Raw genomic sequence first — 16,170 nt, 5'->3', positions numbered from 1 at the left:
CCTGCCTCTTCTCCTCATTGCCACAAACCCAGTTAGGGTCCTCTGAATCAGGTTCCAGGTCCTCTGTGATTTCCCCTCAAACTTTATAGAATAGTAGGGATGATGCAGAGATCATGTAATCGACTACTGATCACTTTTCTCATCCTTTCTCCCAACCTCCAGGCCTTGAAGGGGCTTAACCCAGGGTCAGTGTTTGGAGACGCTTGTTATGTGGTCAGTGCATGGATGAAGTAACTGAAAACCTCTAAAATGACAGGACAAGACACTGAGGAGGAGAATTAAAAATAAATCTGATTGGGTCTAACAAAGTAGAATTATTAAGGGTAGGGAGAGCTATTTTAAATCACAACACAATCAATCTCACAAAGGAGGTTAAAGACCTCTACAATGAGAACTACAGAACACTAAAGAAAGAAATTAAAGAAAACCTTAGAAGATGGAAAGATCTCCCATGTTCTTGGATAAGCAGAATTAATATTGTCAAAATGGCCATACTGCCAAAAGTGCTATACAGATTCAATGCAATTCCAATTAAAATCCCAATGATGTACCTCACAGAAATAGAGCAAGCAATTATGAAATTCATCTGGAAGAATAAGAAACCCAGAATAGCTAAAGCAATCCTCAGTAGAAAGAGCGAAGGAGGGGGTATCGCAGTACCAGATCTTCAACTCTATTACAAAGCAATAGTAACAAAAACGGCATGGTATTGGTACCAAAATAGAAAGGTAGATCAATGATACAGAATAGAGGACACGGACACAAACCCAAATAAATACAATTTTCTCATCCTGGACAAAGGGGCCAAAAATATGCAATGGAGAAAAGATAGCCTTTTCAACAAATGGTGCTGGGAAAACTGAAAAACCATATGCAACAGAATGAAACTAAACCCCTATCTCTCACCTGCACAAAACTCAACTCAAAGTGGATCAAGGACCTCGGAATCAGACCAGAGACCCTGCATCTTATAGAAGAAAAAGTAGGTCCAAATCTTCAACTTGTTGGCTTAGGATCAGACTTCCTTAACAGCACTCCCATAGCACAAGAAATAAAAGCAAGAATCAATAACTGGAATAGATTCAAACTAAAAAGCTTTCTCTCAGCAAAGGAAACTATCAGTAATGTGAAGAGAGAGCCTACAGAGTGGGAGAATATCTTTGCCACTCATACTTCAGATAGAGCACTAATTTCCAGAATCTATAAAGAACTCAAAAAATTCTACACCAAGAATGCAAATAATCCAATCAACAAATGGGCTAAGGAAATGAATAGACACTTCACAGAAGAAGATGTACAAGCAATCAACAGATATATGAAAAAATGTTCAACATCTCTAGTAATAAGAGAAATGCAAATCAAAACTACCCTAAGATTCCATCTCATCCCAATTAGAATGGCGATTATCAAGAACACAAGCAACAATAGGTGTTGGCGAGGATGTAGGGAAAAAGGTACACTCATACATTGCTGGTGGGGTTGCAAATTAGTGCAGCCACTCTGGAAAGCAGTATGGAGATTCCTCAGAAAGCTTGGAATGGAACCACCATTTGACCCAGCTATCCCACTCCTTGGCCTATACCCAAAGGACTTAAAATCAGCCATACTACAGAGATACAGCCACATCAATGTTCATTGCTGCTCAATTCACCATAGCCAGATTGTGGAACCAACCTAGGTGCCTGGCAATTGATGAATGGATAAAGAAACTGTGGCATATACATACAATGGAATATTACTCAGCCATAAAGAATGATAAAATTATGGCATTTGCAGGCAAATGGATAATATTGGAGAATATCATGCTAAGTGAGATAAGCCAATCTCAAAAAACTAAAGGACAATGATCTTGCTGACAAGTGGATGATGACATATAATGGGGGGGTGGAGGGGTTAGCGTTAGGGTTAGGGTTAGGGTTAGGTTTAGGGTTAGGGATAAGGAGGGTGGCAAGAATGGAGGAAGGAAGGACTGTATAGAGGGAAAAGAGGGGTGGGGGTGGGGGGGAAGGAAAAAAAATAACAGAATGAATCAAACACCATTACCCTATGTAAATTTATGATTACACAAATGGTATGCCTTGACTCAATGTACAAACAGAGAAACAACATGTATCCCATTTGTTTACAATAAAAAAAAAAGGAAAAAAATCACAACACAGAGTACTTCTCCATATAATCTTGCTATGGTTTGGATCTTTTTTTTTTTTTTTTTTTTTTTTGGTGTTGGGATCAAACCCAGGGCCTCGTGCTTGCAAGGCAAGCACTCTACCGACTGAGCTATCTCCCCAGCCCTATGGTTTGGATCTTGAATGCCCCCCAAACCTCAAGGGTTGAAGGCTTGATTTCCAGATGTGTGGGACTGGGAGGTTGTGGAACCTTGAGGAAGAGGTACCTAGCGAATCAAAGTTAGCAGTGGACCTAATAGAGATGTACCCTGGAAAGGGACATTGGGACCCCAGCCAATCTGCTTTCTGTTTCATTTCCTGGCTGCAATGAGGTAAGCAACTTTGCTGTACTGCACACTCCTGCCATGATTTGCTGCCTCATCATAGGTCTCAAACTAGCAGAGTCAACTGACCATAGACTAAAACCTCTGAAACCGTGACCAAAATAACATTTGTCTCCTTTTCAGTTGATTCTCTCAGGTATTTTGTCAGAGTGATGGAAAACTAATACAATCATTTAAGTGAAAGAATAGAGTTGAAGTTCTAAAATGTATGTGGAAAATAGTTTGAGTTTTTTTTTTTATTGTAAACAAATGGGATACATGTTGTTTCTCTGTTTGTACATGGAGTCAAGGCACACCATTTGTGTTGAGGTTTTTCTCTTTGGTTTGAATGATGAGAAAGTAGTCTTTGGGTGTAGCTTTAGGTAGCAAGGTCATTCAAAGCTGAGACCTCTTCCAAGGTTTAGGTCACCTGTACAAAACCAGAGGGGGTCTGGGCAGACAGGTTTACTCTGTGTTGTAGACTTTGCTGGAAATTCACAGGATGTGGAGTTCTGAGTCAGCAGTCCTTTACTGCAACTGATGCTACCTTCCCTAGGAAGTGTTTCCTGAGCATTTTCAAGGACAGGTTAAGAGGACCACTGTCAGTGAGAGGCACCGACTACTGCAATTTTATTTCTTGCTAGAGCTCTGCCTGCCTGCTTCACCTCCAGGTTCTGAGTTTCCTACGGGTAGAGTCCATGGCTTAATTGACTTTATGTGTCTTGCCCCTTTAGCACAGTTTTTTGAATGAATAACTGAATTCAGCATAGGAAAAATTTTTTAAAGTCACTAGACTACCAAATATAATGTTCAAGAAATTCTCTTAAAGAAAAAATTCTTTAATTTTAAGAAAAGGGTCCCATTTCATGATACCTTATGTGGTATGTGTAGCCCAGTAATATAAAAATATATTAATACCTTGATTTCAGAGGAATAATTGGGTATTATGTTTAAACAATCTGATATGACCATTTTTGCCTAAGTGCAAGATACGTTTATTATTCTTTGGAAAATCAGTTCCCCATTAAAAAGCAAACAAAGTTTTTGCAAGTATTACCTGACATCTGTAGCAGTAGCTCATTTTAACAGCAATTTAGTTTTACAAAATCTACACTAGAGCTGTTGGGATTTTAGAATTTAGAGAATTAGATTCAGACTGGAGCACTCTTAGGAAACAAGTTTCTATCTAAATAATAGCAATTTAAACCATCTTTCATGAAGAGAGAGACCTAGTAAACACTACTTAGATAAAAGAAGCTATCTATTTTAAATAAGACCAGCTAAGTACTAGATCAAAGGCACCACATACATTTACAACCAAATGGCACTGCTTCAAAGATCAAAGTGCAGCCAGGATGAGAGAACAGAAAGAGCCTTTACCCAGAAAGCTTGGGAAAGGAGACTCAGCCAGTATCAAGTTGTTAAGGCGGACACTTGTCTTTACTTATTTTCTTGTTTCAGTATACAAAATTCTTCCTTAAAACAGGAAAGTGTACCAATTGAAAAGTGCATAAAACAAAATAAATTCTGAGCATTTTGAGCCTTTTCTTACTATTGTTCTTTACATTTCTGAAAGACAAGTTCTTCAAACTGTCTATAACATTAACCAGTCACTTCTATAAATCCAAGCCAGTAAGCATTGCTTATTTTTCCTTAGGGTTCTTTTAAGGGAAACCTTAGACCCATAAGAAACCTGTACTTGAGAAAGAAATTCAGCAAAACAGAAATCTACTGAGTCTACCTAAATCAGAGTGTCCTGATTCTCCTGGAAAAGGTGCTGTTAGAGTTTCCATCAAATAGTGGGAAACACTGTAAGAAAATAAAATATGGCAAGTGACAGGACGTTTTACTGGTGTCCAAACTGGTCATCAAAGGCATCAGTTGGGGAGTGAGTGAAGTATGATGTTGTTTCAATGCAACTTCCTGCTAGAATTGGACTTCCCAGGTTGTATAGTTTATTATTGCTATTTTAAAGCCAGCACCCCATCATAAATACAGATTAGTACACTGTGCCTTATCCACTAGCCAAGCTTACTTGTTAGTATAGAGAGACAACACCTCTCCCTTACACTCTGTGAACATGCAGAGCTAGACCATTTAACAGTGCAGATTTTACTGAAGTCAGCTGTGAATTTCTTAAGAAGGAATGTGGAGCCACATGCTTTCCAAGTGGCCAGTAGACCTCACTCAGACATTATTTGTCTTGATGCTCAGATGCCTTTCATTTGCTGGTAGATTATGAAACATTATAAGAATTTCAAAGTCTTCTGTCTAATCTAAAATTAAAGAAAAAAGAACAAGGGAGAATTTAAGTAGCTCAGAAAAGCTATTTAAAGGCAGTAGTAGCTTGCCTGCAACATGCCCTGGTGATCCCTCCTTCTGGGGTTCACATCCTGGTGTATTCCTGCTTACACTGCACTAGGGGTGGTCTTGAAACAAATGAAACATGGCAGAAGTCATGGGCTATCTCTTCTGATGTTACTTTGTAAAACACCCTGAGCTTCCATCTTGGTCCTGCTGGCTTTCTCTCTTTGATTACTGCTTTAGGAAAAGTCAGCTTTGCTGTTATGAGCAGCCCTGCAGAAAGGCACATGTGTCAGGGAATAAAAGTCTTCTGCCAATAACACCTGTGTGAGATTGGAAGCAGGTCCTCCAGTCCCAATCAAGCCTTCAGATGAGTATAGCTCCAGCTGACAAATTGCTAGCTCCCAAGATCCTGAGCCCGAACCACCTAACTAAGCTGCCTTCAAATTCCTGGTCCTCAGGGACTGTGTGAGACAGTTAATGTTTATAACTTTTGAGACCATTTGTTATGCAGCAATAGATAACTATGACAAAGGCTTTACTGAGTGCCAGTAATCAGAAATTCTCTTAGCATGCCCTTGAGGGAAAGCTTGATAACAATAATCCTCATTGCTGACACTATGTGCTTGGCACTATGCTAAGCATTTTATGTTTATTATTACATTTCATTATTACAGCAATGCTGTGAGGCTGATTTTGCAGTTGAGGAAATGTAATTTGAAGACATGTAATTTGGCAAAGGTCACATAGTATTCCCTAAACCAGTAGAGTACTCTAGACAAGACTCCAGCTTTGACATTCCATGGGTCATTTTGACATTAGATTCCAAAGTATTTTCTCCCATTCCATGACAAACCTGACTTGATTCAAAAGGCCAAGGAGGACGGAGGACACTGGGGCACTCAATTGTGCTGGCAAAGGAGGGGAATGTGTTGATGATTATCTTAATATCCTTTTTCCTATTCCCCATTTGATGTTTTCCTGAACTATAGGAAGATAGAAATACAAAGACCAATATGACTCAACAAGAGAACAGAGGTCATCTCCCGTGGGAAATGTCTCCTGACCGGAAATGCCTCCTTCTGACTGGAAATGTCTCCTTCTGACTGGATATGCCCTCTTGATGAACTATGCAGCCAAGAGCTTTGGAAAGTCTACTACTTAGAGTTGCTCAACGATTTTAAGAAATGTTTGGAAACTTCAAAAGTAAAAGTCATTCATATTGAACCTTCCCAGTTGTACTGGATAAGAAATTCCACCCACCTCACCAGCTCAGCTCATTCTGGCTTTGTTTTATTTTGAAGTTTAGCTCATCAAAACACACCAAGGTCCTCCCTTTGAAGACTGACATTTTAATAAGATTTCCAGGTGATTTCGAAGCACCTAGGACTATTTTTAGAGGAACATCACTCCAGGCTCTCCCTGACTGTCTCATATTTAACTGGCAGGGACAGAACCAGTTTCGTGTGGCCCAAGGCTTATCAATTTAGGGAGCTTATTTAAGAAGAACCATATGAAATTACAAGTGAAAAAAGCTGGCATTGTGACTTCAAGGGACCTTTGTGGAAACTTCTTGGTCTTACGGTAAATTCACCTTTGCTAACAATGAAAAGTGCTAATTTCTCACTAGAGGACTTGCCTCTACCCAAGAGTCAAAAAAAGCAGCATTCAGGTTAAAAAAAAAAAAAATCCTTCATTATATTTCTTTTAAAATTTGCTGACTTATCTAAGTGATGTCTCAATTTTACTTTTACACTCATCAGTTTTTACGATCCATCCAAGATGACGGTGATGATGATGATGATGATGACAACTTTGTTCAAGAGATTGGGCGCTTAGCCACTGAGCCACATCAGCGCCCTTTTAAAAAATTTGAGACAGTGTCTCACTAAATTGTTTAGAGCTTTGCTAAGTTGCTGAGGCTGGTTTTGAACTTGAGATCCTCCTGGCTCACTCAGCCTTCCTAGTTGCTAGGATTACAGACATGCAGCTCCATACCCTGCCCATGCAAGATTAATTGTTACACTGTCCTCAAATAAAATAATTTTTAGGATGCACAGAAGTTCTTAAATTCATTTAAATAAAATTTTGAGAGTCACGAATATATTTTAAATAGAAATGCCTCATAAGAAATTAGTTTTATTGCTATTTATGAAATACTTTAGAACTATTTATAGGTGTGTTCCTGTTTATAGGAACACCTTCTAACCAAGCTGACACAATGTATACTATGAACAGCAACTTTCCTGGCAAACCTTATTTGAACAATTTTTCCCCAGACTGTTTTTTTTTAAAATGAGGCAGGATACACGTGTGATATAGACATTTCTATATCCCAAGATTTTACTGAACATATACCACAAATACAGTGCTTTCTACAGTTATTCATGCATGTGTTTTAAAGACAGGAAGAAAGGTCTTCAGATCGAAAATATACACAACAAAGTTACGTTCCCTTTTACTCACTGCCTATCAATGGTAGCCAAGGAGTTGAAATGTGACCTGTAAGAAGCAAAGTTTTTGAATAACAGTAAGTAATAGCAAATGCTGCAGATTGTATCTACATGGGAACTCCAAAGTTAATAATGCCATCTTCCCTGGGGTTAAGGACAGGTCAGTGGTATTTAGGTAGCATTCATTCAATAGTACACCGTACCTGAGAGGTTCTCCCAACCTGGGACTGTGCAGGTGGCAAACCTAATAAACTGACTGTGAGAGGTGAGAATTCTTGCCCAAATCCTGTAGGCTGTTATGTCTAACATTCAGGTGGTTAGGAACATTTTGCTTTTGCAACTTGCAGTCTCCATGACTTGCAGAGTTTGTGTGTATGACCTGCCAGCCCTGGTCAGTGTCACCAACACCTCGGTTACATCCTGACAGCAAGGCTTCAGCAAAAAAGAATGCCACTCGCCGGGCCCCAGTGCTTTCAGCTCTTTAAGACCTTGACTGCCCTGGCCGAAGCATGAACATTTGCATGTGTTCCAATTTATCTAATTGTGAATGTCTTAGCATTTTACCCCCTTCCAGATGGGGATATGAAAAAGGGTAACCATTGAAACTCAGTCACTCAAGTTAATACTGTGTCTCTCTGTAGGTCATGCTGCCAGCAAACATGTTAGGAACAATTTAGAGCTCTGTGTGTGCTGGGAATGGGGGTCTTTGCTAGGTATGGGGGAGGGGACTGGTCTGGGAGTCCAATTTTCAGAGAAAACTCACCAGTTCCTGTCAACTGAAAGAAACGTTTCAGGCACATGGTAGGTCAGAATGTTATTTTATAATATAAACCACCTGGCATTCTCCTAATTTACCTCTGCCACAAATGCTATTCTACACACATACCTGGACCAAGTCCCTGGTAACTATTACAAATCCACGTGATACTGTGCTCCTTGAAACCTTTCTTTTTCTTTCTTTCTTCCTCTGTTTTTTAATTTATTTTCTTTTTCAAATTAAGGTGAAAACAAGATGAATTGATCAGGACTCAAGATTTCAGTTTATTTTCATAGTAACTTTGATGTAGAAGGATCACATGAAAGAGATGGGAGGGAACTAGAAGGAGATGGAGTCAGACTTTCCTCCCTACTTAGCAAGGACAGATGAGAGGGACCGTGAGACTCATCCCGGAGTTTACAGACCAGGGTCTAGGAGACTCCTGTGGAGTTAGTCTGAAGTCTATCATGGGGTCTTTTCTAAACTTTCACTACATTCTACTGTCCTCTATGAAGGTCAAGAATCTCTGTCCACTCTGCTTAATGAGGGAAACAGATTAAAGTTAAGTAAGGAAGCTGGGGAATAAATACAGGGTCTCATTAAAACAATATGCACTTCCAATTTCATGGGCAAGTCATTAAAGTCTGATAATTAGCTGAAGTGACTTTTAAATCGGATGGGGTTATAACTGGCCTCCCATCTTTGTGTCTCATTAGTAATAGAAGAAAATCCTTTCCTATGGAGATTTCCACCAGGAAGTGTGCCTTTAGAAGTTGTTATGCTGCATCTGAATCTAGGTATTCAACTCTAGAGACAGAGAAGAGGTCACCGGATGACTTCAAGTAGAAATACTTAGCATTAAAACAGCACTGCTGCTGGACAATAGTCTCGATTTTATGGCAGGAACGAAGCCACTATTTGGAGTGTGGAATGTTAAGGCCAGCCCTTATTAAATTATCAGCAAAGAGAGCATTACAATTCCATTTAGTCCATTATATAAATTGATCAAATTTTCTCTTAGTCATTCTCTCCTGGGAAAAAACTTAATTTTATAAAATGAATTTTCTGTGATTTAAATGTACCTTTAGTTGCCTGGACTTCAAGAAGATTCACTCAATGTATGAAGGTATAAACCATTTGTTATTATATCTGATCAGACAGGTGAAGTATGCGTTTTTTGCCTTAAGTAACAAAAATAAAACAATCTTAAGCACTCCTATCTTTCTTTTAGTCAGTACCATCCTTGGGAAAGTAGTTCTTTTAGATGTTTTCACAGGCAATAACTTTGGTTTGAAAACTAAAGTGACAAAATAATCAAAGGCCATTAAATGAACTCAGTGCCTTTTAGAGATAAACTTTTACAAGGAGCTCATCTGCTCTCAGTGTCCCTGTGGAGCAGCCCTGCTACACAAGACCAACCATTCATTATAAATGGGAAAAATGTCCCACAACAAATCGACGGTTTGCCTGTGGAAATATTAAACGTGTCAACTTCTTGTGGTGCCTGGTGTTGTACAACTAGCCTAAGAACCACACCCCAGCTTTTAACACCTGTTTATTTTCTGTGAAGCAATTTTAACAACAACAAACTACTTAGGTAAAAAAGATATGATACCCTGGTGAATAAGTGTCCCACACTTCAAATAAATCAAGCTATTCTATCAATGTTTTAGCCAAGGGCACATTTTTCATTTAATCATAATTCATGCACATAAATAATTGCATGTTGTAGTACTAAACCCAAAGGAATTATTGCTTTTACTCAAAATAAGAATGGAATTCATTAATCCAAATCACTCTAGCAAACTCTATATGGAAGACCATGTTACTGGCTTGAAAACAAAACTTGAATCCCAAACCTTGAAATCAAAATATAAAATGGAATAAAATGTTCAAATTCTCTTTTGGATTTGGAAACAAAAGCAGCTGCTGAAGCAGTGAGTGACTTTTCTTCTGAGTTCCTCAAGAAAGGAGTCAGAAGACAATCTGATGGCCCTTGTGTTGCTCTTATGGTGAAACATGGAAAGTTTATGGTGAAAATACAAGTTTTCATGGCTGTGATATGTGGCTAGGGAAGGATTAACTGCGTAGACAGAAATTGCATAAAGAAATTGCACTCACAATGAATGAATTTCTACTTAATGTCTGCAATCTTAGAAAATGGTTTCTTTTACAAAAGACACAAAACTAATGCATTTCAATATAACTTCCGGAAAAATATTTTGTATCAATCAATTATTTATTGTTTAGAAATTCGAAAATAAAATCATCCTTTTACTTCTCTTTTTGTAGTAGTTTGTGAAGGCCTTGTCTAAAGACAGGGTTATAGTTGCTGCTTTGTTTTTTTTTTTTTTTTTCTCTTTCTCTTTTGTGGGTTGTGGTGTCAAGACCAACAGAAAATTCTTTAATTAGTCTTGGTGGACACAAGCTTTCCATTTACTTCAATGGGAAGTTCCTTTGCATAAAAAACAGCGGTTTGTGTCCATCAGAGCCTTTGACTGGACTGCTTTCTTTGATTAATCAGAAAACTAAAGTTGAGCCTGAATACCACTTTTCTAAAGAATGAATGAGCATAATCTCTTATGGCTTTCATGAAAGTGCCTGAAACCAGAGGGATTAGTGGTGCGATCCAGGCCCATACTCCACTTCAAGTATTTTCAATTACTTGGCACCATTGGAGGTGACGTCCACGGCTCAGTTAGAAGGCTACTGCTGGCATAATGGTTTCTCCATGTTTCAGCACATGGTCTTGGCATTAATAATCCGACGTGAAGTGATTTGCAATGCACAGGGGTGACATTGGTTATGTGAAAGGCATTGCAGGAATGAGCACGCAGGCTCTCCTAGGCCAACTGCTGGCAAAAGCACAATGAAGTGTTCTAGGGTGAAAATAGCATGTAGGAAGTTTTCTGAACTGACAAAGAAAACTGTGGGGACGTTGCTTTAAGAGAGATTTTCTTTTATTTTTTTCCTCCTGGTTTTCCTTTCTCAAATTATGTTTTGGAGAGCCAAATGGGTTAAGGGGCCACGTTTGGCAGCCAACCACCCAAATACATTTTCAAAACATATTTGATTCAGGAAATTCTGGATCTTTTAAAGCAAAGATGTTAACAATCCTCTTGAGAACCTTAAAATATGATGATTTAAACATAAGGAAAAGGAGACCCTAAAATGACCAGAGAGATCACCCAGAGGCCCTCCAGCTGAAGATTTCAAATTTTCATTTTGTTTTCTATATTTTTTAAAGACCACAGAGAGGATGTTGGATCTAATTCCTAAGGGAAGTCCTATCATTTGGGGCCAAAATTTATGAGATGAATTGGAAATTCATAATTCCCAGGAGAGCAAAAATAAGAATAAGAGAACTAGCATTTCTTAGATTCATATCCCCTCAATCTACTCAATGATCTGCCAAATGCATTATATACTAGATAGATTATAATGAGTACATTTATTTATTTTTATTTTATTTTATTATTGTTATTTTTGTGGTGCTGGGGATTGAACCCAGGGCCTTAATGAGTGCATTTATTAAATAAGAACAAATGTATTGGTGCCTGAGTGTGAGCACAGCCAAGGTTGGTCATTTGTGGTCATGAGAGTCAAATGGGGGGAAGTTATGCTTAAATTAAATCCAGAATTATAAGTTCTTTGTAATCAATGGTTTAAAATTCATCCTCTTCTAATATTTTAACTACAGATATGAACAAAATAATATCAGTTGATTTCAGTGTCACTGGCTTTTTTGTCCTAGTCCACTACATTGCAGAGTTAAGTGGAATATCTTTGCTGACTATTGATTATATACAAAAATGACATTAATTTCATTCATTTTTCAGATTTGTTATTCATTCATTTCTGTATTCGTTTAACAAAATATATTAGCATTTAATATATGAAAAACAGTGCTTGAAATCATGAGGGACATACTATAGATGCTATCCCTGAGGAACTTACATTTTATGTCAGTGATAAAACATGCATAGTAAAGTCAGTATAAGATAGAAAACATGAAACATCAGAACAGAAAGAGAAATAATGGCCTTGGGAAATCAAAGGCAGAGATTTCTAGAAGGGAGATTCAGAGAATATTTGTGGAGAATATGACATGGTTTGGAGTCCTGAAATGGGGCAGGGCTTAGACCTGAAGAGAAGGTAGCAATGACACTCATAAATAGGCCACTGTGTGAGTATGGGAATAGTTAGTGTTATGATTGGGATCTCAATTGTTCCCTCAAAGCTTGTTAAAGACTTGATTCCCAGATGGTGACACGACTGGGTGGTGGTGGAAACTTTAGGAGGTGGGAACTAGTTGGAGGATGTAGATCACTGGGGGCATGTGCTTGAAGGGTACATTGGGATCCTGGTGCCTTCCTCTCTCTCTCTCTTTTTGCTTCCTGCCCATGATGAGTTCAGCAGTTATCCTCCACATTCTGCTCCCTGCCATGTTGCATTGTGTCATCACAGGCCCAAAGGCAACAGGGCCAAGTGACCATAGACAGAAACCTCCAAAACTGAGCCAAAATGAGCTTCTCCTCTTTACAGGTTGTTTATCTCAGGTATTCTGTCACAGTAACTGAAAACTGACTAACATTTTTTAATTAATTTATTTATTTTAAATATCATTTAGGTGTAGATGGACACAATACCTTTATTTTATTTATTTATTTTTATGTGGTGCTGAGGATGGAACTCAGTGCCTCACACATGCTAGGCAAGCACTCTAGCACTGAGCCACAACCCCAGCCCTAACATGTTTTTTAATATGATTCATGTAATATTCTTCTATTACATTGCTATGATTGCATCCCTTCTCTTACATTTAGTGTGGTACATGTCTTTTTATTTTTTCCTTAATTAGAAATGCCAACGATGTACCTTTCTTTTTGTGTCTTTTCAGAGATACAGATTTTGGTTTTGTTAACCTGGTTTCCCAATTCTTGCACCTTTCATCAGTTCTCCTAATTCCCCCACCAGTTCCTATACATTTAATATGATTTAAAAACCAGAATAATGTACAGAAGCAATATCAGAAAATGTTGCTTGGCCACTTTTTAGCAGAACCTGCCTTTAAGTCCTGCCTAGTCACAGAGCTGTGTGATTCTTTTGTCCTTATCCTGCTGGAAATATGCGGGGCCACTTCAATCTGAAACTGGTGATTTTATTTAACTCAAAGAAAATTGCTTCTGTTATTTACTCCTCCCCTCTATATCCTGTGCCTCTTTCTGGAGCTCTTAATAATGTGCACTGTTAGGGTCTTTCCCCACGTCTCCTGTACTGTCTTCCTCCACTGCTCTTTTTGCCCTAAATTCTTAAAGACTTACTGCATTATTATTTTTTAACTTTGTTACCTGTTACTAATTTGACTGTCAACTATGTCTGCTCAACTCTTCACACCTCTTTTATTTATTATTTCTATTATTCTAATTTAGCAATGGTATATTTAACTTTCTTGTATGCTGCTTGTTCATTTTTTTCATAGCTGTTTTAGGGGTCGAATTCCTTTCAACATTTCCCCAAGATATCTACTTCATATTCTTTTATGTTCTGTATTGCCTGAATTACGTTATGCTTTTGTTTGCTTGCCTTGGCCTTTCCTCTTATGCTTTTGGTTTTCCTCAGATGTTTAGTGATCTTTAGTTCACTGACATTTGTGGACAAAGATACCTATTTATTTAGGTGGCCAGCAAGATCTTTCCCTGGGTTGAGTGTGTTTCTTAGGGAGTATCCCCAGTGGGAGGGCTGACTGACCCTTTGGATAAGCAGAAGGGTATGCTCACTGACAGTTAATCTCTCAAAATGCTCAATTGTGGACCTGTAGGTACATGAGTCAAAGAACCTTTTTTTTCAGTTGTGGCTTTTTGTCTTCTTTCCCTGCCTTTATCCTGGTCAAATGTTCTGAAACCCACATTCAAACTGCTTTCATTAGGTGATTTGCTTTCATTCCTCAGAGGTCAAAATCCACTGCTTACTCCTGCTCAGGGAAGGGAACAGCAATACTCACTGGTTCTATGGGTCAGAGGTTTTGACAGCAGTTCTTTAATTAGCTTTAAAATGATTCCAGAATACCTTCCTGCTCTCTGCATTTGTTCATCTGTTCCTGGAGTTTCTCTAGTTCTTTACTTTCACAGTACATTCCTTCTGAATGTGTTTAGACTGTAGTATTTTTGCACCTAATAATCTGATTCCACTTTCATCTCCCAGAATTGTCTCAAGGTTCAGCTCTTCCAGGGCCACCCTTTCTTGTTGTACAGCATTATTGTGAATTTATATATTTTTAAACATGTCTTTAACATTTCAAGGCATTGTAGACTAGAAAAGAGGTTGAGGTATATGCTAAGTCCATCATCTTGATTCAATCTTGAGACATCTTGGCATTTTATATTCTACGAGCAGTTCATTGTGTTGATTCTGTAGGCTATTTGATGACTGCCTGAATATTGGTCTCCATCTTAGTTGTTCTTCCCAGTTTTAATTAAGATTAGATGTCCAGAAGTTGCTGGTGACAATTAGATGAGAGCATGCTTTCTCTCCAGCTCCCCACTGGACAGAATGCAAGGTAGTTCTATTTTCCCAAGCAAAGTTAACCACAAGTGTAGGAGAGGGCCCTCCAAATTCTTATTGAAATCTACAGCCTCTATCCTAAGTCCCTGTTTAACCCACCAACCTTCTGTAGTCTTACTTGTGCCCCATTCCTGAAATCACTCTTCTGAAGGTTATCAAGGACTTTACACTCATCACTACCTGTGACCATGGTGGCTTCAGGTTAGGAACGCAGAAACACAAGTCATCTCTCTGGAGCTTTTGGTTGTTTGCAGTTTTTTCCCTGGGGGCCTCCAGATATGTCACAAGGACTCTCTTCATGTTCCATAAATCTGTGGTTTTTGTCTAGCCATTAAAGCCAAAGCTGAGGTGTCACCCTAACATCTGGCCTACTGAAGTCCCTTTGCCCTTACCTTCTAACCACACCGTACACAGCTCACCTCCGTGGGGACTCATCACTCACTTCCTGTTGGTCTCTCAGTCTTTAACTTCATTTAGCTCTAAAGCATTTTCCCCCCAGTATTTGAGATTAAACCTAGGGCTTCACACAGCTAATCAAGCCCTCTACCACTGAGCTGCATCCCCAGTTCTTGTTTTTTAGAAGGGTCTCCCTAAGTTGCCCTGGCCAGTTTTGAACTTGCGGTCCTCCTTCCTCAGTCTTCTGAGTAGCTGGGATTATAGGCGTGTACCACCACGCCTAGTTAGATCTGAAGCATTTTCATACTACTGCCAGAATAATCTTTCTGAAACATGTTTGAATATGTTGTTCACCTTCAGGGATTGATTTTATATAGAATAAAACCTGTGCTCCTTTGTAGGTTGTGATGGTCCCTTGTTTTTCAATAAGAATGCCTAGCTGTCATTTCCCGTGGGTCCTTGCCACACAGATTGATGCTCATGTCTCACAAGTCTGCAAGTGTTTGTGGTTTCCTCTTGCTGTGTGCCTTTGCACACACTATTCCTTATGCTGCAACTCTGGTCTTCCCTTTTTGACTGGCCAAGATACCCTCGAATGCACATCCCCACTTGCCTTTGTGCCCCCTAGGAATCCTTTGACTTCTCTGAGGCAGCATAGTTGTGGGTCTGTTTATTAATTTACATTCTTTCCTCACTCCACCAAGGACTTGAGACGATGTAAGACAGACACAACAGATAACAGGATAACATGAAATAATGAGGCATTAAATTCAAAGAGAGAGTAAAGGTAGAAACATGAATAATACCAGGTATGATATTAGTCTTAAAATTGACGTTAGTCTCAAAATTAATATAACATTAAGTTCTGTAGACTTACACTACAAAGGTACACAATGAAAATTTGCCTCTGGACTTCTTAGCTGTCAAAGCTAAGAGAGATACTTGGTTGCTTATGAATTTCACAATGTCCATGAACTATAAATAAAGCATCTTTGCAAGTTACTAAAAATTGAGAGATTATTGTATTAAAAATGTATCTATAACTTGAGTCCTCACTGACTCTTAAGTATAACTCTGTAATTGTTGTAACTTTTTAAACATTGATTTCTTCAGCGTATGGACAATAGCCTCAGCCCACTGTTTGATACTTCCTGTTATTCAATTAGTAATTATTATACACACTGTGTAACTCAAGGTTGAGGTAATGT

At 38.6% G+C, this 16,170-nt stretch overlaps 1 protein-coding gene across 1 annotated transcript in view; it reads right to left on the bottom strand.

The window, feature by feature from the left end:
• LIX1 (limb and CNS expressed 1) overlaps positions 1 to 16,170 on the bottom strand; it is a 49,996-nt gene that overhangs the window by 14,955 nt on the left and 18,871 nt on the right. The window lies entirely within an intron of this gene.

The sequence above is a fragment of the Sciurus vulgaris genome (assembly GCF_902686455.1).
Source record: "Sciurus vulgaris genome assembly, chromosome: 6".
NCBI classification, from domain to species: Eukaryota; Metazoa; Chordata; class Mammalia; order Rodentia; family Sciuridae; genus Sciurus; species Sciurus vulgaris.
Note: the sequence above shows the minus strand (reverse complement) of the source record. Positions and strands in the feature narration are given on the sequence as shown.